This window comes from Accipiter gentilis, chromosome 20, assembly GCF_929443795.1.
Source record: "Accipiter gentilis chromosome 20, bAccGen1.1, whole genome shotgun sequence".
In the NCBI taxonomy this organism is placed as follows: Eukaryota; Metazoa; Chordata; class Aves; order Accipitriformes; family Accipitridae; genus Astur; species Astur gentilis.
In genome coordinates, this window is record NC_064899.1 from 23,087,274 (window position 1) to 23,114,757 (window position 27,484).

The 27,484-nt window shown below is 40.8% G+C and overlaps 1 protein-coding gene across 2 annotated transcripts in view; it reads right to left on the reverse strand.

Annotated features, from left to right (window-relative positions):
- The window catches only part of GPLD1 (glycosylphosphatidylinositol specific phospholipase D1), a 489,207-nt gene that overhangs the window by 116,467 nt on the left and 345,256 nt on the right, over nt 1-27,484 (reverse strand). The window contains exon 22 of one of the 2 annotated variants that reach the window (XR_007508893.1): nt 10,880-10,889. The exons of the other annotated variant lie outside the window; for it this stretch is intronic. The gene's annotated coding sequence lies outside the window, so the exon portion shown is untranslated. Of the gene's footprint in view, nt 1-10,879; nt 10,890-27,484 lie in introns of those variants that run through there. 2 annotated transcript variants of the gene reach the window in all.

The window sequence follows — 27,484 nt, forward strand, 5'->3', positions numbered from 1 at the left end:
AGTCCAGAAGTCAAGAAAGGTCCATCTAATTATTTCTGCAGTGAAACAGCAGTCTCTCTCTATGAATATGACATTTATCCCCTCTTCTCTGCATAAAAATAAATTGAATACAGAACCATAGCCTTTTCTGGCTAGAGTATTACTAGATTTTGTAGCAGGATGCGTGGTGCTTGACTAAGTGGCCAGCAACATTTAATTTGGTTGCTAAGACTGAGGTGAAGGCAGGCACTTCACGCTCAGCAAGTTAACAGTGCAGATTCTGGGACTACCCAAAAAATCTTATGCCAGGTCATGCTTATACTGCCATCTAAAGTTGCCTATGACAGGACAAAGTTTTTAATAATCACTCAGCAAATATGAAAGTGTGTTTGAAATATTTCAGAGCATATTGAATATTTCAGAGTATATTGAAATAATTCAGAGTAAGGCTTGACTGACTCAAATAGGCAATGAAGAATTAATGGCAAAAAGACATCTACTTTTATGAGTCTGGCAAATTTGCAGTAATCCTTGCAAGGTTGTCAGCAGAACAAGGGATAGGTAAGTGCAACTTGGTACACACAGCAAACAAAGTGATTATTTGAGCAGGCATAAGGAGGCACAACTTACAGAACAATTGCATATTAAGAATTGCACTAGGAAAGTGAAGTATCAGGATGAGGAAAAGGCAGCAGAATGTGATTATTTTGGACTTTGAACAAGTTTAGTAGGGTATAATTTATTCATTCTGCTTTGAGTCTGTTCTGCTAGAAATCTGGTTTGCCACTTTAATTTAACTGTTGAATAATTAACATGCAAACGCTGTGTATAATATAAAAATTAATTTTAAAATACTTTTGTTTGAGTCTTATTACCTTGGTTTTTTCATAACTGGAATGCATACCTAGAAAACAAAGTTAGGTAAGAAAATGGAAGGATACTAGTATTAAACCTCTGCTTCTTTTGATACTAAATTATGTTGCAATTAATTCAGTTAGAAACTACCTTAAACTATATTTCTCTAGTTTAAATTTTCAGACTGTGGCTTCCATTAGAGTTGATGACATAAGTTTTTCTTAATTATACTGGAATAAATCAAAAGTAATAATGCAGCAATCTGTGGAATTGCTCTGGGTATACAACAACTTAATTGGAAACAGAATTTGAATCACTAATTTAATGTTCTTTTTTTTACTGCTTTGTGTGTGTATGTGTTGCACTACATTAATTTTATACGAGGAATATTCTAGGAATACAAACTCACGTATGACTATTGCTTTTCTTTTTTTGCCTGACAGACATCTGTATTTGTTGCAACATGGACCATTTAGGAAAGAAATAATTTCTGGGAAAGTTACACTAGGGATAAAGTAATTTTAGGATGTTAGTACAATGAAAGTGATGTGAATGCTTCTGACCTACCTAAGGGCACCTTTTCTTTAAATTTCTGCTCATGAAATAAATCTAGATCCTAAAGCCAAGACTGGGGAGTAGACAGCATATAAGGATAGAGGACTCTAAAAAAGCATTGATGGAGACAGCAGCAGACATCAAAATGGCAGTGTGGTGCGTTTTTTCACTGTAACAGGGTTCCTAGAAAATGCCCAGGAGCTGAAGTTCAGGTAAATCCATGCCCACAGGTCATTCTCCCTCAAATAGTAAAACTGCCAATGCCACACACAAGTTTTTTCCTTCAATTTAAATCTGTGTTTTGCAGTAGATTCTTAATAAAAACCTAATCAAAAAAAGCAGCTCCACGGAGAGGAAATTGATGGAGATGGGATAGGCCACACACAGGCACACACAATTTCCATTTTCAGATAGTGGTGAGATGCAGTTTGTGGTCTTCAGTGACAGAAGACGGAAGTTTTGCATAATTTGTTATATGCTTAAAGCATTGGACCAAGTGGATTGGGGAGATTGCTATCAGACATCTGGCAAGGAGTCTACATTGTAATCTGGGCATGTATATTTTGATGTTTCAGGTTTGCCACTTCCACTACTGACTAGGAAAATGCATTAAATCTGACAGATGCAGATCAACAGCTGGGTGGCCACGTATACAGCTTCCTTCCTTAGTTCAAAGGCAGAATGCCATTTCTGCTCTCTGTGGCTGTCATCCAGGAAATGAGAAACTGCAAATAAAAATTTTGCCATGAGAAAGTTTCTTACAAAATTGTATATTTCCCTGGAAAAATCACATCAATGGAAAATTTCCAGCTCCAGACCGCTCAAGACATTCATATGAATGTATCTGTCTTTCACAATTGGCTGAGAAGTCTTCTTCACTGGTGGTTTTCTATGGGTTCTCTCCAGCTGCCAATACTGAGCTTGGCGAGGTGAGAGTCTCATAAGCTGTTGCAAGGCTCAGCCAGGCTGATTAGGTTCAATATGAGGTCTAAGGCCTGGGACATTTTAACAATGTTTACTCTTATGACATTCTGTAAGCTAAGGCAACACCAAAACCCGAGACACCTTTGGATGTTTTATTTACCAATGTAACAAATGCATATAGATTAAACAAACATTTTAAAGTGATTCCCAGGCCCACAGACAGAAAATTGCAACCTGCACACCTGAAGAAACTGGTTGCAATATGCCAGAATAAGTCCCATGACCCATAGACGTATGGTCTAGGTTTGATATCTCATTAGAGGGGACAATTAATGAATCCTGAGATTCTCCAAGGCTGGTGCTGTGGGCCCAGAGCATGGACAGGCACACACTCCAGACGCATGACCTCAGACTCCTCCAGAAAGAAACTTTGTTAGGACATAATTACCGCTTCTCTTGCAAAAAGGCTGTGTAGGTATGACAAAGGGACAGCCTCAAGACCCTAGATGTGGACACCAGACGCCTCACAGATTCTACGTACTTCCAGATACCTCTCCAGCCTGCCACGGTGGGGAGAGGTCGGTTGTGTTACAGGGGCTTCACTTTAGGAAGACTGGGCTCTCTACGCACAGCTGTAGGGTAGTTACTCGTAGTCTAACATTTTACCCTGGTATGCCTGGGATGAAAAAGACATAGCCACTGTAGAACCATCTCGCCTGGATATGACCAATGCAAGGCAAAATGTTAGCAGAGGTTCCTGTTTGTGTGTCTTCACATACGGACACCAAAGTGCTGACCAACTTGTAGGATGAAGATAACACTTGGGAATTTGCCTTATAATGATCTTTCAGTGACAGATCCGGCCAAGGAATTTCAAGCCGGTGCGGGAAGGGCACTCGTCAGTGCCTTTGCCCACTGTCTCAGCAAGGAACCAAATAGAAACACACTACCAGGGCAGGGTCAAGAACACGAAGGCAACTCTGAGCTCACTCCATCCCTGAGTGGTGGTTGGAGCTGCTAATGACACATCCTATTAAACTCGCACACAGATTGCTTCCCAGATGTTTCAAGCTCATCCAGCAGTTCTCATACAGGTCACTCCCAAAGGCTTACACACAATCATCTCAAGTCTGAAAACCCCCTCGGTTCTATCATCTTCAACAATAAAAAGCATATTAAAAAGTGAGATTAAAAGCCATAATAAATCTATAATTGTAAGGTAAAAAGACAAGAAGTTGTTAAAATGGAAAATACTTTTTTTTCTTTTTTTTTAACATGACAACATAATAGCAATGGACCAGCATTTCTACTTTGAAGGGCTGTCCCAGCTCAGAAGAAGAAAGTAAATCTTTGTGAACGCTTTAATATTAATGAAACAATTCAGCAGCACTCTAAAATAAAGTAATTTTTTTCTCTGATAATCACTGTGTGCACTTTACGCAAACTGCAGCATCTCACATTTGCAAAGCGTTGGCCAAGACAAAAAAAACCACACACAAATGACAAAAAATTGGTGGGTTTCTGGCACCTGTGACTACATATGCCTATTCAAGGTAGAAGAAAAGACAGTTTTTCAGATGTTTCAGAAATGCATATGGGGGAAGAAATCCGGAAAAGGAGGCAGCCTTTCTGTAGGTTTGTGGAAGTTTTGAAGTCCTTGGTTGAGATGTGAGGAAAGAGCTTCTTTTTTGATGATTTCTCAGAGGAGCAAAGCACTGACTCATTCGTTTTAGCTCAATCATTAAGAAATGACTAGATAATAATAAGGTTCCATCTCTTTGACAATGAATCCATTTTCAGACAGGCTATTAATTGAAAATGTGCTAAGTATTACTTTCTGTTATCAATGTATTGTTTTAATGTAGTATTATTTTAGAATTACTACAAAACAGTAATATGTATGTTACTTCAATATAGTAATATATATAAAATAGAAAACAATTCAAATGAATCCTTTTTTTGCATGTTCCTAGTAGGAAGCCTGAAGATGGATCAGACAGAATTATAACTGTTCAAATTGCAGTGAAAGACAACACAGAGAAATTCCCAAGAAGTGAAATGAAGATGGCTTCTGGTAAGAGATGAATCTTTAGAAGAACTTCAGTTTTGTAGGTAGTTATCAAATGCCATTTTACAGCAATGAAAGCAACTCATGGACTAGCTGTTGTGTAGTCCCCAGAGCGTATCCTTGCAGCCTAAGAAGGATACGTTTGTAGCTGAGATCTTCAGCTACAAGAAGTGGGAGGGAAGAGGAGAAAGACTGTGACAGCTGTTAATAAGTAATCTGCACAACCATGAAACTAGAAGTCAGAGTAGAAGAAGACAAAAGGGACAAGAAATGGGAGAGAACTGTGAAAATAAGAGAAAAGCAGAAAGAAATGCCATCCAAAGACTACTCAAGAGGGAGATTGCAAAAAAACCCTTTCACAATGAAGATAACAGATCTTGATTGCAGGCAACTAATTCGCTAAAACAAACCAGAGGCTGATATCTACCCGTGAGAGGTTGATGTGGCAGGCTGACCAAAGCTTCAGCAGAAGGGTGGCTGCCCACAGCAGATGTGCGACATACGCAATCACTGCAAAGACACAACCCAACATTGCATCCCAACGGGCATCGTGCTGAATTCATGCAGCACAGCATGCCCTTAGCACCTCTCCTCCACTGAAGAGAGGGGACATTAAATCTTAGATGAATTATTATTTTATTATTGCTTTCATTATTATTGGAAGCTAGGAACATAATCAGCAAGTTCAATTCCTTTCCCAGATCTCTGAGTCAAAACTGATGTCTACTTGCTCACCTGTCAACAAGCAGATATATTTAAATAAAAACAGGCATTGGTGTGGTTCTGTTGAGCCCTTTCCAAAGACAATGAAGTTTATTGGACTGAGAAGATCCTAGGGAGCACAGACAGGGAAAGAAACCCAGTTTGTGTTTAGGTCAAAGGGGTTTGCTTGGTCATTTTTATTTTTTGACTATATTTGATTTAATATCCTCCTTGACAGAATGCTGCCAAGCTTTGCAGAGCCAAAATGGGACTTGCTTTTTCTGGTTAAAATTCCAGTAATACCTTGTACCCAGTATTGTTAATTTTAGGGATCAAGCGTTAAATACTCTCAGTTCCTTATTATCACTTCTTTCTGCTGTTAACAGAAAGCCCACAGCCGAGTAAATCAAAGTATCCCGACAGAGGAGAAAAACAATTCACTCAAGAAATGGATTTCAGTTTCAGTTTTCCCAAGAAGTTCTTATAAACATTAAGGAACAGAATGTTTATGAAAAATGTCTCGTCAGTGTCCTTTTAGATGCACTACACATATGGAGCATATTCAAAAATATTAGAAAGGAAATTAAGTTCCTGTAGATCCTCCATGTCATTTGGGCATTTGGAAGCCACCCGTGCCCCAGGTTCAGAGTACTCAGCAATACCTATAAGCTCAGAAAGGATCCATTAAAAGAAAGGTTTCTATCTGCTGTGTATGGGAGAGAAGAACATTGAGCTGAATATGTTTGGTTTGGGAAATCTGTTTCTGTCTGTTAAGTGGAGCTCTCCTTACACGTTAATAGAAAGATGAACCTAATGTTCATCGCCTCATGTGGTTTTGTGTGTCCCAGGAATACTACTACTACAGTCTACAACTACAAGGCTCCATCTGGCTGCTTAATTAGAGCCCAACGTGACAACTGATTGTTATGCAAAAACAATTGATTAGATTTTTATGTCCCTCAACAAGCTGACTCAATTACAATGAGTATAATTTTTCTTTTCATTTTTTTTTTCTTTTTGCTTTATAGCTTATAGTTTATTTTATTGTTTTCCAGTTCTGGCACTGAAGTCTGTGGACTATCAAATGCCCTTGCCAAGAGGAAGCTGTACCATTCTGGGAGCTCGATGTGCTGTGAAGGGCTTCTGGGTGGCTTGGCAGCAACTTTGCCAAAACACAGTCAATTATGCTGTGTTCAGACAGAATTTTTGAGTAGTCTTGTTAACCCCCTCTCCAAACAATTGGGAGATGAATATTAAACACGAATTTGAGTTACGAACTGTTCATCTGTTCACAACTTGTAAGTTAGTCTGCTCTTCCGCTTTTTAAAGTTCTCCTTTTGAGAAGAGGTGAGCCTAACTCTCAGCAGTACCGGTCTTCCCCATTTTGCCCAGACTAGGAACAAGTTCCAGGGGAAATAGGCTAGCAGGAGCTGTGAACTTTGCAGACCTGCCACATTCAGTATCCAGGCTGCCCCCCACATCTTCTGGAAGAATTGCTTTCCAGTGAAGTTCTTCACATTTCTATTGATGCCCTAAGAGAAGAATTAGGGCCATGGAGCTGGATTTTTCCCAGTATTATACCAATTCCCAATGGAGTGAGGGGCAAATAAAGCTCCTTCTCTCCTGTGTATCCTGTATTTAGGGTGACATCCTTGTGTTTACAGAGATTGGAGACTGCTATACTTCTTTTACCAACGTCCAGGGTGTGTGTATAGACAAAAACATTATCAGGAGTGCACTTTACCTGCTGAGGGCATTAAAACTCATCCTAAGTATGGGATGAAGAATCAGAAAGAAGGAATAAAAGACTATTTGCTTATGACCAGCTAGAGTCATTGTATTTTTCTTAAAACTGGAAACTTGTTTCAGATCCAAAATTCATCTTACACTGCGTAATTCAAAGGGGTTTCAACTCAAATCCATTAATGCTAAAAAGCAACAAAGTATAGTGGGGTTCTGTCCTCCTTCGTATCCTATCCCCATCCTTCCAAATGTAAGTCTTCCCTATTTTAAAAGAGTTTATAAGTATAATTCAATTATGCAGAAATATGGTAACATCATTTCTCCCCACATTAGAAAGCTAATACCTCCTTGTCTCGTAGCCGAATGATGCTGTTTGAGGAATTCTTAGGAAAAAACATTTTGGTCACAGTCTTATGTATATGTCATACACACATCCCAACAGCAAAAGGAATACCTTTCAGTATACTGAACCAGTAATGTAACCCTCTCCTGCTTCCCCACTTACTGCTCTGTACAAGCCAAGGGCCCTATATATTAGTCATTGCCATAGGGGAAAGACGGGAAGATAGTTGGTTCTCCCCACTCTGTGATTCAGTCCTATTGCTCTACTTCGAATTCCTCTTCTCCGGATTTCCTAATCATGGTTTCACTAATTTCTCATTGCAATAAATAAAAAAAAAAACCATGGAGCCAGGATGTTCCTTTTTGTTTCGAGGCTACCTTTGACCATCACCATCACTGTGCTGAGATCTCTGGAATGAGCCTCACCACGAGCATCGCACACAAAGCCCAAAGGATGCCCATCTCTTTGGCCTCCTCGCTGGGCTCTCTTGAAATACAGCCATACTTGCCGAGTCCTGCAGCTCTGTGATTAAACACGACACAATTTTAAGTCAGCGTAAGGCTTGCTTTGTTAACTGGTGCTGAAGATCACTGACTTATTCAAACCCTTGATTCATGGATTCATAAGAATGAGTAATTAATGCACCTGGCTGGATGAAGAACAGTTCACCAAAGCACCTGGGAACGGGGGAAGAAATTGAAATATTTTTATATTCTTATAGTCAACAATGAAGTATTTTTCCTAGTTAGCATTTTAATATGAAAATGAAGCATTATGAGTTTCTCCAAAAGAAATCAATTCAAATAGCTTTTTTGGAGGGTTGTAGTGTTCTTTTTTTCCTTAAAGGAAAGGCAGAGGACCTGGAGGCAGAGTTAATTTTGCAGACTAACCCCCACTCAACACTTAGCCCTTCACCTGTGAACGAGTGTTGCATAACTGGGACATTGCAGAGGGAATCACAGCATCTGGAAGGTTTATATGGACAAACCGAGTATAACCTTAGTTAAGAGCCAAAAAAAATCCTTAAAAAGCCAGCTCTCTAAAGAGCTTAGCTCTCAATTGTGCTACAAAAACACAGCATTCTTACAACAGAGTGGAATAACTACCATTTCATGCCTGCCTTAGGCAGTAGCACAAGAATGCTAAGTACCAGTATGTTCTAATTATTATAAAGCATGGTTTCTTCTTGCTGTTGTAGGTGAGGCTGTTGTATTAAGCCCCAAAATCTATTCTACCCAGACAGTGTTATTAGACTTGTTCCACTGGGAGGGAGTCCTAAAGGTTTTGGTGTATCATGGCGTTATTCAAGCTGCACCCCTTTTTTTGCAAGTGACACTTTCATTCTGAGTCATACCAGCAGGCCTTATTGGCAACATCAGTCTCACTGGCTTTTATTCCCATAGACACACAACACCTCCCAGCTAAGGGGCCATGAGATGGCTTCCCTTCTTCTGAGGTCCCCACAGATTCAAAGCAGATCTATGCAAACCTACTCAGGGGGAAAAAAAAAAAAAAAAAAAAAAAAAAAAAAGCGCAGCAGCAACTGAGAATTTAATTTGAGCATTTAAAACATGTAGCATGAAGAAGATCTCCAACTTGGGAACAAAACTGATTTCTCCTGGAGAAACTGTTCAAGCTGAAAAAAATATTCCTGCGTTACTAAAATCAAGCACCCTTTGGTACATCGCAGCTAAGCTATCTCCTAGCTAAAGGTCTTGTGGCTGGATTTAGTCATGAATGAACCTCTACATTTTCTTCTCAGTAGCGATGGGTGAAAAGCAGTGAATCCGCTCTTCTTCTTGTCGAGTCGGTGCACACTTTGGAGCACTGACAAGAAGGAGTCCTTGCTCCACCAAAGTCCTTGGCTTCCACCAACCCAGGGGGGATTTCACTCGCAGTGACTAATGCTAGAGGTGTGTAACTACTCTATGTCAAAGAATAAATAGCCCAGCAATGAAATGGACTCAGACCTCACATACCTAGGAAAGCAGACACAGGGTTATTGCTATTTGGAAGTGCAAATACACACTACAATATTTACCATGTTAAAGTTCTCAGCAGCAATGTTCTTCAGCTTTAATTACACTGTCAAAGTACCAATTTCACCAAAGGCTATAGGGGTAAGAGTACCAGCACCGCAACCTTTCACAAATAGTAACACCCTTCAAACCGGAGCGTTTTGCTGCAGTACACAGTTGAAATTTAATTTCTCCACCATATGAAAAATTGAAATACTTAAGTAATAACATTCAGCAACATCATCTGCCATCTGATAGTGCACAGAAACTGAGCAATTATGTTTCGCCTCGGGTGGCTAATAGGCCCATTTCAAATTTCAGGCATTATCAGATAATAACACTGCCTGCATCTGAGTATGTTATTATAATTATTAACCGTAAAGAAATGGGGGGGGGGGGGGAGAAGGATTGTTTTTAATTATTTAATTTTGAAGTGCAATAAGATAAGTTCATTGTTCCCCATGAGCTAACATTCAGAGAGCGAGTGCTGGCATCACTGCAAATTTAGCTCAGTTCAAACTGACTTGTTTTCAGATTCATAAAACCTTATCATTGCTATTTGGAATAAGTAGGTCTCAGAGCAGTGAGACTTGCCTAGAAACATTATATGGGAATAAAAATGGTAATGGCAACAGAAACTCTGATAAATCTTCCACTAGAAGCATGTTTATTTCTGATATAATACTTAAGAACTGCAGACAGTGTTTTAGATCCATTACTATATTTTAATTATTTAGCTTTTAAACTCTTCTTAGGATATGGATATTCAGATCTGGGATGAAACAGAACCTAGGTGAAATACCCTTCATACATTTATAAATACCAAAATTTAGGGCCACAAATGTGTACAAGCTTAAAAAGTGGAGAAATGCTTTTTGGGAATAAGGGCCCTTAGTCAAATTGGCACTGGCGGCCAGCAGTTTGCTTTTGTGGCCTGGGTGAAAATATATAAAGGCAGTATATAGCTATTTTGACCAACTTCACACCCTCCATTTCTGTACCCATAGCAAAAATGACATAACACCACGGTGAAATACAGCATTAGGCTTTCTAGATTTGTAAATGCTTCAGTCCATAGAAGGAATATTGAATATATTCCTTCTTATAGAAAGGAATAGAAATTCAATAGACATAGAAAATTTAATAAATAAAATTATGTAGTACAGAAATTAATATAAAACCACATAGAGGTCTCCACATCTCTCCATTTACTGTGCTTCTGTGATATTGGTATTTTTCAAAGCTCAAGGCTCAGAGATAGCATGCAAAGTGCTTTTAATAATTGCTCTTTTAAAAAAAGCAATTTTCTAGCATTCTGTAGGAAAAGCTTCAGAAATAGCGAGGTGAGTTTACACTTTTGGCCCAAGCACAAGACGGCATAAAAAGGCTAACTAATGATTTAAACCCTTTTCATTATTTCATGTGAGACTGCTCTTCCCAACTCTCAGAGGTCATTCAGTGCACAAAAGGACTATCATGCATGAGAATTAAGTGCTGTGTAAAAAAACGCATTTAATAGAGTTGCACAAAAAACCAGAGAGTAAGAAGTAAAGGCAGTTAAAACCAAGTATTGGTCTAATCACCTGGAGGCAAACAATCCTCCATTTGAACAGCCACTATGAGTTACGTCGAGCCACCAGCATCATGCCTGCTCCAGTCCCACCAGCTTCCCGACCTCCCCATTAACCACTTCACAAGGCAGCTTCACACCTCTTCCACCACCGTATATCTGTCTGTGAACGTGCCGTGAAGAACTCCATTTTTTTCTGAAAAATGATGGAGAACTTAAGAATTTAGTTTTCACGGGCGTCCTTTTCTCTAAGAATATTGCAGTTATCTCATGAAAGATATTTTATAATTCGAAAAGCAAGAAAAACCTTCTGCCTTCTGCAGTGTTGGAGGGTGGCTGTGAAGGAAGATGCATTTCGGGGGACTTAAGGCACTGGACAGCCAGGCACTGCTCCTCCAGATCACTCCAAAGCAGAGCTGCTCTACCTCCCCGAAGGCTGCTGCTTTGGCTAGAACACAGCACTTCATGTTTTTCCATGAACTAATCTTAACTACACATGTGGCTTTAGTTGTAAGGGATAAAGGGAACAGATCGCAAGAAGGTCTCTGACTCGGCAGCAGCGGGTTTGATGAAGAACAGGTCTGTCTCCCTTCTGAACCTTCCGGAGCTTTCACAAAACAGCCTCGCCAGCACTCGCGGAGCCGGTGCCAGCGTTTTGCAGCTCCTCTGGTCCTGTGCTCCAGGAAACCGGGCGGTCTTCTCCAACGCTTCGCTCCTGAGCTGCCTGCAAGATTTTGCGATCTGGCCAGCCCAACCTGTGCAGCCAGATCCTCTGCAAAGCCAGGAGCTCGGGAAAGGGGAGGTTTGATTCTCTCACGCGTCGATAGGAACCCAAGCATCCAACTTACGCTTTGTTTGGGCTTATAAAAACGGAGAACGTCGGTAATGGACAGGTTGAGCTAAGCTGAAAAACAAACTGACTTTAATCTCCAGCATAAGGGTGCTGAGATGCAAGGGCTGGGGGACAAGGACAGCCTGACTTCCCCGGCTCTGCGTGGGGATGGCTCGTGCACAGCAATCCTGCCCCTGACACGACACCCGAGAATCAAGCATATGAGTGATATGTTTGTGGTTAGGTGTTGACTTTGTGACTTCTTTAACGACCGGGGGATTTTTTGCAAAGGTATTTTTTCAGGGCCTCACCGTGTAGTTTTTGCGGTGTGATATATGTAGTTATTTAACGTTTCAACCTTTCAGTGCCACACAAGAGGTAAGTGGAAAGGCCGTGGAAATTTTCCATTACTGCAGAGCAGTGCAGCTCAGCAAATTTTATTTTTTTTAAAGTACATTATTGATAGGCTATTTAGCAAATTCTGAATGGCAGATTACTCGCTAGTTTGCAAACACTCCACACATCGAGTATTAAGATATGCAACTTGATTTGCTCTCAAATAGAAGTAAATCACATCACATCTTTAAAGAAAAAAAACAAAAGCAGAAATAAAACTATTATTTACTCTAGTGAAACAAATCTCCTCAGCCGTGGAAATCTTCCTCTCTCACTTGCCTCCTCCCCCATATTCCGAAATGGCACTGGCCCAAGATACAGTAATCCAGTTTGTTCAGTGACCAAACACTCTCTCACGCCTGGAGGATCAACTCAAGATGCCGCACGGCCAGAATCAATCCGTGAAGCTGACATCCGAACACCCTCCGAAGGCTGCAGTACCTGGGGTGCCTGAAATGCCATTATCTCTCCCTGTAAGTGGTGAATCTCAAGAGGTGGAATCGCTTTTTCCCTGGCCTGTTTTCAATGGCAACATGTCAGGTTTTAATTGCCTAAAAGGGTCTTAAATTTAAAATGCTTTTTCCCAGGTTCTTGGATAATTTAAATCCTTGACTAGTTCATTAAAAGGCCATTTGCGATGGGGCCGGCTGGCGCATCTCTCACTTAGCACGCTCAGCTGAGCTAGGAATAGAAGAAAATAAACAGCATCCACTCCGCCTGACACTGAGTGCAAGAGTTTGTGGGCGCCTACAGCGGCAGCGGAGGGACGGAACGCGTGTAGCGTGATTAGAGGGCTCAGTTCTTCCTTGAACAAATCTATAAGGTGAAATCCTGGCTTTCGTGAAGTCAGTGGCAAAATTCCCAAAGCTTTCAATGGGGCCAGATTTTTCTCTCAATTAGTTCCAGAGCGTTCCTACAGGGTGGAGCCTTTGAAGGGACAATGTAAATAGATAGCTGATCCATAAGGGTACAGCGTGGCTCGTCGGAAAACATAAACGCAACAGAGCAAAAACATGCAGTAGATGTATGCTTTGGCTAGACGCCTTCTTCAGCGTTTTGCATTTTCACCGTGTTCTGTTTGTACATGTGTGTATTACTTCAAACGGATACAGTATTAGATTAGATACAGTAGTGGAAACCTGATTTAAGGGAGCATTCAGGAGATTAGTAAAAATCAGTTTCCTGATGAATGGAAACGGCCCTCTAATAAAAATGGAAAAGGTACATTCTTCAAGACATTTGCAACTGGCTTTGAGAGAGAGAAGGAGGTAGGGATAGCCTCTTGTACAGGTTCTGCCTTCTATACAAGATTCATCTAAGAAAGTGGTATTTCTAAATTTGGAAAATAATAGTATTTTCCAAAGTTTTGGAAAAAGTAGTTAGGAACGTATCATTAGAAAATCTCAGCTCACATCTAATGACTCTATATATGTATATGTGCAGGTAGTACTCATAGACACCTCAGTCACTATTCATACATATATATAGCAATACTATATAAATATATGTACCCAGCAGTAATGAGACTCATAATGCAGCCACCCATATCGTTCTTACACAAATGCACATATGTTGTGCACACTCACCTCCCAAATGTTGCAGACCCTGATCACAGATGTTTCACCAGCCAGGACTGCTTGCAAAATTCTAATTCTTAGTATCAACCGCTTTATTAGTAATTATGCTTGGCACTTAACATAACCTTTTTCGGGTAACTGATACCTTCTGAATGCTGGGAGGTTTTACTTTACGGAAAGGCCATACATTTCTGCTATCACAGTTTCTTGCCACAAGCTTGGCACTACACAGCGCAGAAAGTTTCGCTCTGCAGTGTAGCGTGGTCTTGTGCTATACAAATGTTAGATGCTGCTGATAGCTCTAATGAATTTTTCAGGTGTATAAATTTGGGCTCTTAGGTAACAGGAAAGTGAAATCTGGGTGCAAGTTGCAGCTTACCAGAAGGGTGGTGAAGCACAACTGCTCATTGCCAAATGCCTAGGTATTTATATTTTCCTGATGTACTTCTTTCCATCGCAGTTTAAATTAAGCAGTCTGTTTAGCTTCTTTTCACACATTCCCCAAGGAGACCGAAATAGGAAGTGTGTCCTTTTAAACTCTATTTGTTTTTAAATCTATCTGCTTCCTTTCCTAACCCCCCCTTCCTTTAGAAAACTTTCTCCACCTTGGAAAGCATGTTCAACAAAAGCAGTTTCTTTCTGCTTTCTTTTTACTTTAACAGGTTAAATTTTCCTGGTTTTCCTTTTCTTGCTTTTTACTGCCACTTTGCTGTACAACACAACAGTGAGAAAATGATCCACCTCTGTAAACGTTGTTATTAAACTTAATACCTATTGAACTGCTGCTTCTTTTTCTTGAAGGCTTATGTTTGTCTTTAATTAAAAAGAAAGGATGTGCATGATGCATAGCTAGCTCCCTCTGATCTTTACTGTTTGATCCCATCCATTCGGATATAAATGTTTTTTCTTGTTCCTTCAGACACTAAATCAATGCAACAAATCCAAAGGTCTACTGCAGTGTTCATGTGTTTGTGGGATTTTTGTTTTCTTTTCTTTAAAGAATGTGTCAGAAAAGTGATATTAAGAGAGTTGGGCCTCAAAACTTTCGTATTTAAAACACAGAACATAGCAAGGCAAGATCAGTTCTAGGCAATTCAGGATGTTTTGCAATGCAATGCAAACATCTACATTAGGAAAGCGTCAAAGTCGAAGAGTTAAATACTAAAAGTTGGATTACTTGAAGCTGACCCTACCTTCCCCCCAGTGAAGGCAATGCTAATACACCCAGAGGATTAGCAGCCTTAATACATGCTAAGTGTATCCATGTCTGACTAGCTCCTCTTTCACGCTATGCTTCAGTCCATATTCCCAATCAGTTCAATTTAGCATCGCATTCTTTTTTCAGACGTGAACTGGACCATAACTTACAGCCTCCTTTCTCCCCCAGATAATTACAATCCTCTCGAAGACAATGTCTTTTCTGCTTTGGTTTCAAAATTTTCCAGTTAGATTTGTAATACAAGATGAAATTACATTTCCATATCTTCTCCTGCTAGCTCTCCCAGCTTTCCTGCTCTGCAGCTTTACATGCTAAGCTCACAGCATTTCTTTTTAAGCCGGGTTTTGCTAATCTCCTCTATTCAGCCCTGTCATGTTTGGCCTCTCAGGGTAGATCACATTGGAATAGGCAAGAGAGGGGATCTGGTAAGTCGTGAAGAGAAGATATTTTGCACATTTGCCTACTTTCTTTTTTAAAAAATATTTTTGTCAGATTGCTTAATGTCTTCTTCATATTGCAAGTGTCTTTTGTGTCAGAGTCATTTATGAAATCCCTGTTGAAGGATTCTGTCTTGAAAATTAGCCAGCTGGGGACTAGAATAGTTAGAAAATAATATCATTACAATGCAGTAATGTGTTAATAGTGCCATTATAGCTTTGTAATTCCTACTGTTCTCATATCTCTGGCCTGCTATATGCTGATTTTTCCTCACACTAAAGGAATTGCTATAGCAACATACCTTCAAACACATATGATTAATATTTTATATGCCCATGACTGACTAGATATTTGTTCTAGACATAGCATATTGAAAAACAAGATGGAATACCTGCCATGAATCCGTAGAACAGGAACTGATTTATACTGGGAGAAAAATAAATCATAAATTGAATAAGAACAAGAGAAAATACAATTCCATAGATTCAGAATACAGGCAAGTTGATAAAATACACTGCAATGCTTTGATCTCTCTGGTATATCGGTGTTAGTGTAAAGAACACAGAATATCACAAGCCATTTTAGTATTATATAAAAAATGTCATTTTTTCCCGCATAGGAAAACAACTGCATCACTTTTTTTCACCTGCAGACAGATGCCTCAACCCAGCAGCCAGATTCTTCCTTAGACCCTGGGGAAGATAAAGAAGTCTCAGTTTGGAAAACCAATAAGTGGTCACATCTTGCAAATTTAACCTCACATGCACCTTCAGGCCTACAGTCAAGAAGGTATAAACGTTTGCGCTTCCTCTTAACTTCAGCTCCACTTGGTATCATTCAGGATGTCGCATAACTGACTTTAGCTGCCATTCCTCGTCGAGACAGGCAATTAGAAGCATATGCTTTGCCTTTTTAATCTCCAAAGCTAATGATACACAATTCACCATTAACCACATGGGATGATAGTTATTGGAGCCTGATTAAACTTCTTTTCAGAAGTTGCCCAGTTTGGGCGATACATCTAATGGCAGACTTCCCTTTTCTTCTAAGGTAAAAAGCACCAGGCTCTCTCCCAGTGTAGTTACCAATTTCATCTTTTAAAATGCTGAATAAAGAATAAAGCCAACTCATGCAGTGAATGAGGCAGCTGTCAAGAGCAAAACTGCCTTACTATGAATTAAAGTAGCCACGGCTGACAGGTTCAGGAGAAGGCTCACATGCCACAAACACTCAATTTAAGCCTTTAAAGCAGAGCATTGGTCATGTGTGAGCTTTTACCATGCAAAGAGTAAATTCCACCTTCCGGATGGCCAGTGCAGGACATGGTGAACAGCAAGGCTGAGCACCACTTGGCTCTGTGGACCTTTTGGCTTTCTGAGGCATCCATTTACCAGCCTACGTACTTCTGTTCATTTCTGCCAAACCCCTGCAACGTGGGCTTTGTGCACACTCGGAATGTGTTTTGCACAATGCAGGAGTTCAGAAAGTTTGTCATGCAAAATGTGGAAGATAAATACAAGGGCAAAGTGTGACTGGACTGCCAAAGGGCAATGTCCAACTCAGAATGTGGAAAACGCCAAAGCTCTCAGGAAAAATGGTGAAATCTGATACTATAAATGATAGGTTACAGGGAACATCACTGATATTGGAGAGGCTTTTTAACATTTCTAGACCTGGGATTATTTTTCTTCTTCCAATTTCTTGCTGTTGCACGCGGTGCTCACGTACAGCCCACTGACCTGTACTAACCTGACGGTGTGTATGTACGACTCTTCTCAGCCTGTGGAAAATACACCTTCTAGACATTCACAAAGAGAAACATCGCAGACAATCTGTCTTAAATGACACCTACAGAGTTAGCTGTGTTGGCTACTTTCCTAAAAGATCAGGATTTTTAAAGGCATTGTCTTCCCGCTGACAATCTCGGGGCCTGAGTGTCAAGGTAAGCTTGTCTGCCGGAAACACACGCCTTCCCACTTTATAGGGATAAGGATCCCAAACATCTCTGGGTATCACCGACCAATTAAATGGGCAGGTAGCTTCATGGGTGAGATGATTGATTTTTGACTGCATATAAACAGCGGCTCATCCCTTCATCTGAACATCCACTTCTTATGCTCAGACCATTTATCAAAATCTCAGCTTGCTCTGTCTTAACGTTTTTGGGGTTCGCAGCCTTTTGTAGGCTTTCAGCTTTGACGCACCATTAAGCAAGGCTGTTGAAAAAAATGTCCCTGGCCTCTCTTTTTAAGTCAAATTTGCTAAACTCTGATTGTGACAAGTTGTAAGGTTCAGACAGCCATTTGGTATCATACTGTCACATAACTCGTGCCTCAGTTTCGTTCCTGGCAATGCTGACTCGCGTTTTCCAAATAACTGCCCATGGTCCTATGTAACCTCTATATCTTTCTATGCTTCATCCTGAGTATTTCCTCAAACTAACTGTTCTCCAGTCATTTGTCCAAGACCTATAAAGCCTCCACCTCACTCCAGCTCACCCCAACTCTTTTGAGAAGGAAAAGAGTTAAAAAAAAAAAAAAAAAAAAAAAAGAGGGTGAAAAAAATGCCCTTCCTATTCTCTTAGATAAGCAAAACTAGGTTGTCTGACAACTGTCACTTTAAATGGATGCACTCTGAGCCTTTCGCAGAATGGATGGAAGCCCAGACCTAAACAAATGATAAGCAGCAGTCATCAGTGATGAGAGGCAAAGAAATCAACTAAATTATTGAGTAAGCTTTTATAGAAAGGTCAAAGTCTTCCTGAGCCATCACTCCTGGCTTCGCTACTAGACACAAAACTTAATCTGAGAGCTTCTTCAGCACTGATCTTTACCCAAGTGTTGACTGCCAGTTGCTTTCTGACTTAGGGGAGAAAAGGGAAGAATGGGATAACACAGGCAGGTGGTGAGCAGAGAAAATCTCACTGTTCCCTCTGTGATCCACTCCCTCCTCCCTTCACACATCTCGCACCATCCATCCTTGCTGCAGAACCTGGGAGGCTGGAGAAATGACAGCTTCATCTTGTCATTTCAAGGTTATGTGCTTTTAAAACCACATTAACAAGGGCTCTTTTTTTTTCTTTTTCCCCCCAAATGGAGAAGGGGCTGAGGGAGGCAGAACTACAGTGAATTGCTAATTCAATCCCTGAAGAATACAGCACATTTCTCCTTTGGTTATATTTTATCATGATGTTATTTTAAAATATTCTAAGCCAAGTGCCTATTCCACCCCTGTTTGTCTGACTGCTATCAGTATGCTGTCTACACATAATAATCAAGGGGATTACAATAGTGCTCTATCATAGTTCCCCGTGAAGAAGCTGTATTCTCAAATACACATGTCTTTTCCAGTATCCCCATACCCGTATGAAAGAGTACCGTTGCCTAAGATAGTCTGTATTGAGACAATGATTCAAGTAAGTTTAAATGTGTTTTTCTAGACTGTTCACATGTGGAGATTTCTTTTAATCTTAGTTCTGGCTTTGTGTTGTTTAATAAGCAAATTCAAGGCTCATAAAGATTTAAACTCACTAAGCTGAACTGAGTGCTTGGTTTGGGTTTGTTATTAGAAAGACATTTGATAAGAAAAACCTTACTCCTGAAAAAGAAATTAGATTTATGATGCCAGGTTCAAACCTGCAAAACAATGTATTTGATAAACATTCAGATTTTCTAGCTACAAGGACAGAGAGCCTCTTAATCGCCTCGCTCCAACACTTACAGCAGGAACTTGCAACTCCCATCAACAGCAAATCATCCCCTAGTGATTCTGCCCCTGCCAATTAAAAATACGCTTCTGACAGCAAAAATACATGGTAAAATCTGGAGCTGTTTGTAAGACTGGCAAGCATCCACCTTCCAACTTCTCTGCATCAGTTTACCCAAATCTCCAAATATGTTCTCAAGAGAGCAGAACCTTCTTGAGATGCCTCTGGTACGGAAGCAAAGCAGAGCCTGGCTAGACTACCAGAATGGGATCAGGTAGCTGTTAAAGTAACAGAAAACAGCATTGCATCAGAAATTCTGCCTCTCTCAAATGTGAAGTAATTTCAGACTACAAGTATGTTTCCAAAATATTGTATCTCCAGAGTTATTCTAGTGGGAAGGTATGGGTAGAAATCAAAAGAAAGACATTTTAAATCACCTTCTCTTGCTATACTCTAAGTAAATGAGAAAGGACTGAATATTAACAATTGTGGAGAGCTGAGATAAATCACACATTCTTGACCATATAAGATGATAGTTAAATGCAACACCGAGAGACACTGGCGTAATGCAACTTTTCCATTTTTTCACACACTGAGACAGGCTAAGTTTTACTTAGCTGAATTGAGAGACCAAAATCTCTGCAGAACATGAAGATACACTTCATTTCTCACTCAAGGGTGGATATATTCCACCTGTCCTTGCCGTCTTCACTAAAATGACTCTTCAGATCCATGAATGCTCATATGATAGTGGAAGACCCATAGGCCTGCATCTGCCAGAGAGGGGGGTAAATATGAACATGTTACATTTTGAAAAATTGGATGAAAAGTCACATATCCTGTATTGAGGCATTTGCTCTTTCTGGTTCAAGAAAAGGGAAGCAAGCCAGAGAAGAGTATATGGAATCTAATTTGATCTCCAAACATTTGAAAGCTGTGGGATAGAGCAGCTCAGCTAGATTACACAGAAATGTGTAGACATGGGATATGGCACTTACTAAACATGCTCAGATGTTTGGTAACTGTTTCTGAAGCTTTCAAAAACTTTCCATTGTGGGAAAGCCATCTGGCTGGTCATCCACAGTTGCTCGATGAGAAATTCTTTACAAATGTGAAAGTTAAGGGCTGCCCTCAACCTGACTGACAAAGAACCAAAAGATACATCTGCTGGCAGGGCCAAGTCCCAGACCTTTATCAGTTTCAGTTCAGACAAGAACTGCTGGGAGAACAGTCAAACACCCCAGAAAGTTTCTGACAGGCTTCAGAAAGTCAGTGAGCAGTGAGGAAATCCTGTGGCAGGGACAGCCTTCTCAAACTCTGAGCAGAGATGACATTTGCACACACATACTGTGGTCATGCTATAAATTTTAAGAAATGTCTTGGGAACAAGATGAGAAGGGAGTGCTTTTGTATGCAATAAAAAGTGCTCAAAACCTCATGTTTGGATACACAACAGCAACAAAATGAGGGAAACTGTATGAGGAATACAAATAGAAATGCTCTAGTAAGTTGTGTTTAAAATTTATTGAGGGTATTCAAAATACTATTTACAGTGTTTCAGTTTACAATATTTTCTGTGTACATTAAACATTTGCTTTATTAAGGAACTATATGGTACTTTAAAAATTGTCTGGAAACTATTAACACCTGTTTTTTTTGAGCTGCATCCCCAACCCCTTGAGGCATGAAGCTTTGAGAACCCCCTGAAGAGCCAGGACTGTAAACACAACCTCAGCTAAGAGTTAAGAGTGACAGGAAGATGGGAATTTAAGGATCTCTACAAAACATTGCCCACACCATTATATTAGCATAGCTTAGTTTGGCAAAAGCAAACAGACATTTAAACAGGAAATACCTCAAATCTGCTAGCCTACATCACAGCTGGTGTCCTTAATATTTCCTTGTGAATATGCTACATCAGCCCAAGGTCAGCATTACTGCAAAAGACCTCCTGATTTCCCCTTCCAGCCCTCCTTAGATCACTCTCCTTGATCACTACAGAAACCATCATTATCGTTGGCCTGCTGTTGAATCCTCTACCTGCAGGAGATCTTTCATTCAAGCTTTGTGCTGAGGTACCACATCTAGGCTCTGCCTTGATGCAAGTTGTTAATATATTCTGCTTAAAAGCTCTTAGAGCCTTTCCTTCGGAGGAGAAAGTCTCGTTCCCCATCTTGAATATTGCCGTGTTCCTTCCCTTGCCCTTAAGAAAAGCAGCTTCACCTCTCTAGAAAGCTGCCGTCCTGTCTCCTAGCTTGTTGCTTTGACTGTATCAAACCTCTCTTCACGTTCTTCCAGTGGCTTCCTTCTCTCTGTGGCACACTTGGTTTCACTTCCAAGGTCCTCTACAAATTACCTCCTTCTTGAAATTATCTTTTATGATTCAGTTAGTCCCTGATGCCAGCTTTTCTATGCCCATTTTGTATTTGAGCTTTCTCCATGCACTGTGATGAGCTCCTGAATAAATGTTCCCAAAGTCACCTTGGTATCTTCCATCACATCTGTTTCCCCATTGCCTTGACTTTACTAACAACTCAAGACCCTGTTCTGTATTTGTGGACGCCCTTGGGAGTTTTGCTGCAAGCATGAACAGGAGCAAGAGAAAACCTCTGTTGTGCTGGGATAGTGTTATAAACCTTAGCTGATGTTGTGGTTGCCATGTCATCAGTGCATCGGGTTGCATATTGTTTCTCTTTCTTCTAATGGAAAAAATAAATGAGTAAAAGCTGTTTTGAATGAGGGGGTATTTTGTGTTAGACTATGTGCAATTCAGTTTTAAGAATGACTGGAAGCAGTTCAGTGAAAACTAGTCTGAATCATAACCTTAAAACTGAACACCTCTTGTCCCTGAAATTCAAGGTTGAGGGAAAAGTTCAAGCTTCAAACCTCCTTGGGTTTTGATTCTGGGCTGCATTCAAAACCAGAAGGGGCTAATTTTTCCAAACACAATTTGATGTGGCTGGGGATAGCATAAATCTCACAGAAACATCTGGGAAGAGTTTTGCTGGTAGAAAGAACATGGAAGTATTGTTTCTTGAGAAAGCAGAGCATTATAAAGTTAATGTGTAATTTTTCTAAAATCATTGCCGCTCTGACATTAAAAAGTGGGCCGTCAGTCCAGAAGAAGAGCAGAGTAACTTTGAAAAACTCTTTGCATCCCAATTATATCTTGTTATTTTTCTTTCTAAGAACATAAAAATACCTGCTGGGTAAAGCTAATGATGTCCAACACTGTCAAAAGGACAGTGCAATTTGGGGAAAACATGTGAGCTTGGCCATTTTCTGTGGTCTGTTCTTCTCACGCTCCCTGAGCATCCAGACAGACTGTTTTAAGGACATTCCAGGACACATTCATGACTACTCCACTTCAGATCTTTTTAGTACAGATCTGCCGCCCATTAATTCCTCTAATTCTTTCCTGAACCTAGTGGTACTCTCTGCCTCCACAGCTTCAAATGGCAACAGGTTGCAAAAGCTCACGAGCCCCTGTGTAAAGACACCCTTTCATCTGTTTTAAACCAATCTCCTACTAGTTTCAAAAGCTCTCAAGTCCGGTTGTTATGGAGTGTGGCAAAGGGCAGTTTTCTATTTGCCTTACCCACTGGCTTTTAAGATTTCATAAACCTTGATCACATCTCCGCTAACCCAGTTGTCTCTTCAAGCTGAACAGTCCCAAACTTTTTAGTGTCTCCTGGTACAGTAGCTGCTCCAGCCCCTTGAACATTTTGTTGCCCTCCTCCACACCAGCTGCACAATATCCTTCTTGAGATGTGGAGATCAGAAGTATACACCACATTCAAGATGTGAGCCCATCAAGCTTTTATATAATCCCCTCCTTCTTCCTTCCTGACAACGCCCAACATTTTTTTTTGGCTGTTGCTGCATGCTGAGCTGATGATTTCAGTGACAATTAAGATCTTTTTCCTGAGCCATAACTGCCATCTCTACGTTCAACAGTGCAGCAGGCCAGCTTAGATTATTTTATTTCCAGATGTATTCATTCATACTTTTCTGCACTGGTACTCCTTTGCTGCCTTTTTACGCTCACACTTAGTTTTCTGAGGTCCTTCTGAAGCTCCTTGCCATTAGCGTGGTGTTTGGCTCTCAGAGGGAGCTCAGCGCTAGCTCCACCCTTGGAGATCCCACTGCGAACTCCCACCACCACATCACTGGGGAAGGTGCTGAATAAAACTGTTTTTAGCACTGATCCTGTGGGAACAAACTGCTGACTCACATCCATCCAGAAAAATCACTTTTAAGGACAGCTATTTGCTTTCTGTCCTTTCATCAGGTTTCACTCCGTATATGACCCTTTCCTCCAAACCTATGGCAACTTAGTTTCCATAATACCCTCTGCTGTGGAACCTTAACAGCTTTTGGAAACTCCACCTTATGTCCCCAGGGAAATCCTTCATCTGTGTGCTTATTGACATGCTCGCTCACTGACACCTTCCAAGAGCTTGAGCAGGCTCCTGAGACAGGACTTCCCTTTGAAGAAGCCATGCACCTTTTCTAAAAGTCCATGTTCTCAATGCTTTTTATTTTATAGACTATACTATCTGATCTGATTTAACAGTCTGTAGTTATTCCTGAAGACTTTTGAAGCAGACTGTTGCATTAAAAAATTATGCCTAATCTCCATAAAGCTTATTCTCAGTGTTTTATTCATATCCAGGAGATGGGTATATGATGCAAGTTTCCTAAAGCTGTGGCTCTTGCTGAAAATTATTTTTATATGCTGAGTAAATAAGACAAAGGGAAGCCAGCTCCAACAAGCGAACACACCCACTTAATTCCATTGCTAGGCAAAGAAAACAAAATCAAAATAAACCTCAGGTGCGTTACAGCCTTACAGTTAAAATGCATTTAGCAGCATGATATGAACTCACTATACCAGCCAGGTTTCTCACCTTGTACATACAGCCCCCTATATTTCTATAAGAGGTAGTATTTTTTTCTTTTTTTCTGTTTTAAGTCCTAATTAAGTTGTGTTATTTTTCTTTCTCACTCACCCACCAATTTTCCTCTGCCTTCCATATCTGTTACCTTCCCCATTTTCCCCACTAAAAAGCAGCAAAAATGCTAAATGATAAAATTTAATAAAATACTGCCTTCTGTTACTAGAAGAAATCTACCCTCAACACTCATTTGAAAATCAAAGTGCTGAGAAAAACTGGTCAATTATTGAGAAAATATTATCATTTCAATGGCAGAAAGAAAAAAAGAATTAAACAATACAGGAAAATCCTTACAATTTTGAGTTCTTACAAATGTACATAATTTAAGGTAAGGAACATGTGACGTTCTAAATTGCCAAAGAAATAGATCTAACATTGGACAAACATTCATGCACACATACTTACATAGTGTATAGTGAAGTTATATGAATCAATACTCTTAACGGCTTGGCCAAACTACCCTGGCTGGAGAAAATAATGATGAGGTATCCAAGCCTGTCTTTTGGGGGTTCACTTCACGGTATTTATCAACCTTGACATTTCACCCCCACCACGCAGTAGAAAGGTTATTAAGAGCACAGCACAAATAGCTTGTATTCCCAAGAGCATGTTTTAATCAGAAAGAGAAACGGTAACTGCAGACTCTAATAAGAAAGGGGCTCTGTGTGAGGGGAAATACCAGAAATCGCATGCAAGGGTTTTGCTCCCGCTCACAGCCGGGCAGACCCTCTGGTGCAAAAGGGAACGGACCATCACCTGCTGCCAGCCAGAGATGTCCTCTGGATTCGCGCATGGATGCGCAGAAGGGACACAGCCCTTTCTCGCTTAGCTCCCATCACCTAGATGGGGTCCCTAGATTTAAAAAAAAAAAAAAAAGGGTTGTTGCTTTTTCAGCTATGAGGAATCAACATCTACGGTACTCTTGGGGTCTTATTCCCTTAGTTTTCTTAGTAAACACTACTGGAAATGTACCTTCCATTCCTGTTCCTCTGATGTACTTTTTTGAATTTATTCTTAGTTGATTTTGTAAGCCACAAACTGAAGGGTCAGCATCGTTCCATACTAATTCATTGCTCCCAAAGGAAAACTAGCCAGTACGTGACCACCCACCGCTGCCGACTCCCGCCGTGCTCAGATGGTACGGGTGAGTCGGAGTCACATCCCAGCCGCTCCCGACTTCTTCCGCGCCATCCCTGCCCAGCAGCAGCTCCCTCTGGCTGCCTGCCCCTTGCCCTTGCGTGCCCATCAGCTGGGTGCCCCACTCGAGACGGTGGCTGGAGCGTGGGGCTCCTCTCCGTACAGCTCCATGGGGCCAGAGAGGTGCTGGGGAGCCCTCGCCGTAGAGGCGAGCTGGTGAAAAGCAAGAGTGAGAGATCTGGGTGTGCAGAAGCATCCTCAGCCTCTTTGGTTAGGTTGAACCTCAGCGTCCTGAGCCGCAGGACACGTGCAGGGATGTGTTCACCTCTCTCTAAGTCATCACAGGGGAGCAAGAGGCAGATACGATGGGTAGTAGAGAAGCACTCCCCTAGGCCAGTCATATGCCACGTCCTCTCCCGTTGTGCTGTTACGTGGACGTCAGCCTCTCCCACTGGAAACACCCTTCGGTCTCAGCATCACGTCCTGACGGCAGCACCCCAAACATGCCTGTAGCCGTGCAAGCAGCAAGGGGTGGAAGAGTACCTGCCATCAAGTTTTCACAGCCAGACAATAACACAAAAAGCAGCAGCAGTTGAAGGGATTACAGCTTTTTATCCACTTTCCTGCCATGGTAGGGGTATTGGAAACATCAGGGGTTGAGTCCTCAGCTACTGAAGTTCGTAGTCTGGTAGATTAACTTCAACCTCCCTTATTGATCTCTTCACCCGCATCAACTCTAGAGCCAATGACTTGAAGAAGGATGTAGAAGGGGGAGCACAGAGGTTACACCGTGACTCCTATCCTCAGGGATGGATCTCTTCCCCCCATATTTTACATCTACTTCAGAATTTCCCAGCATAGCTGGCTGGAAAGAACAAGTTCTGCGTGTCTGCAGTTTTTCCCCTCTATTGCATTTGTTTCCAATTGTGTGACTTTCTGGTATTTTGCAGCTGGGAGAGATCCTTCTTTATTGTTGAAAATCTCACATTTCTAAGTGCACCTCATCATCAGAGGGGATCTGCCTCAGGACTTCTGAATGCATGGCACTGTCTGCTCACGATGCAGCCTACGTTATCCTGGAAGCAGACGCAGGCTTCCTACTGCTGACATGCTCAAGACACCTCTCTGCTGTGGCTTTTGCTTCAGTCTCACGACTCTGACAACAACAGAGTTGACAGCCTTGAAAAGCTGCGTGTTACCTAGCAGCAGTACAAAACCTATAAAAAAATGTGCCTATGAAGTAGCAGTGTCACTCTCACTGCTTGACTGGAGATCACAATGAGATTGCTTTAGCCTAAGCCCGATCGGCGTCCAGTAAAAATGAAAAACAATGTTGTAATAAATCAGCTTGAACTCCACTCCCCAGGTATTCAGTGACATGATGGTGAATTTCTCCATTCACGTGCAGTCTGCTTCTCTCTTTGCCAAATTTTCTCCACCGTATTTTCCAGCCCAAAGTCATGGTCTTCAGTATTTGATTAATTTAACTGGGGATAGTTAAGATAACCCAGGGATATTATTTAGCTGTAGAGCACCAGACATTAAAAATGAAGCTCTGCCTAGAGTGGCCATAGGTCAATCATTACTCCGGTAGAAGATTCAGTGCAGAATTAAGTGGTTTTCTACCTTTGCCTGATGTCGTTTTACATCAGCCCTAAAATAAGCCCTCCACATAACCCCACAACAATTACATCATGCATTGTTTGCATTCAACTGAGATATAATAACATTTAAACTTGAAAAAAGGCTGCACTTTTTAGTCTTTCATGGTACCTTATAGCAAAATGTTCTCTATCAGAACATTTTGCCCATGTACTATATAAAAAATGTATAATGTGAATGTGTAGTATAAATATTTATACCACATTCACTTAACCTCAATCCATCATATATATTCAGCTTTAACTGTGTAAGTTTTGGGGGAGAAGTATAGCTTCCAGGGCAACTTTTCAATAGCCCATGCCTGTTACAGGATGGTTTTTCCTCCCTTCTTCCTCCGTAACCCACAGGGAAAGAACACAGTGGTCAAGCCCAGAATTTATTATTCTGAAGCATTAGTTATTATTAAAAGCCTAATTTGTTGATAACTGCACACTAATCTTTCCTAAGTTACAGACAAACAAAACAGCGTCACTGATTTCAACACCACGAGGCATTATCCAAACTCCGTTGGAGACATTCCCGGGGGTTTTCATATCTTCAGTAGGTTTTGATGGTATCTTTGGCTGCACTCTAGCTGATCTTCTTACATATTGATTACTGCCCTCCCAAATTAGATCACTGTTATCATACTTTTAATTATAGGGGGTTTAAATTAATTAGTTGCATTTAAATGTCTTTGTTCTTGAGGCTTCGTTAAACAAATGGATAGAGCTCGTTTCCAGTTAGCCTTAGAGGATGAGTGCACTGCCTTGCTTACATAGGCAGGGATGGATGCTTTCATACAACTCTTGTGTCTCAGACT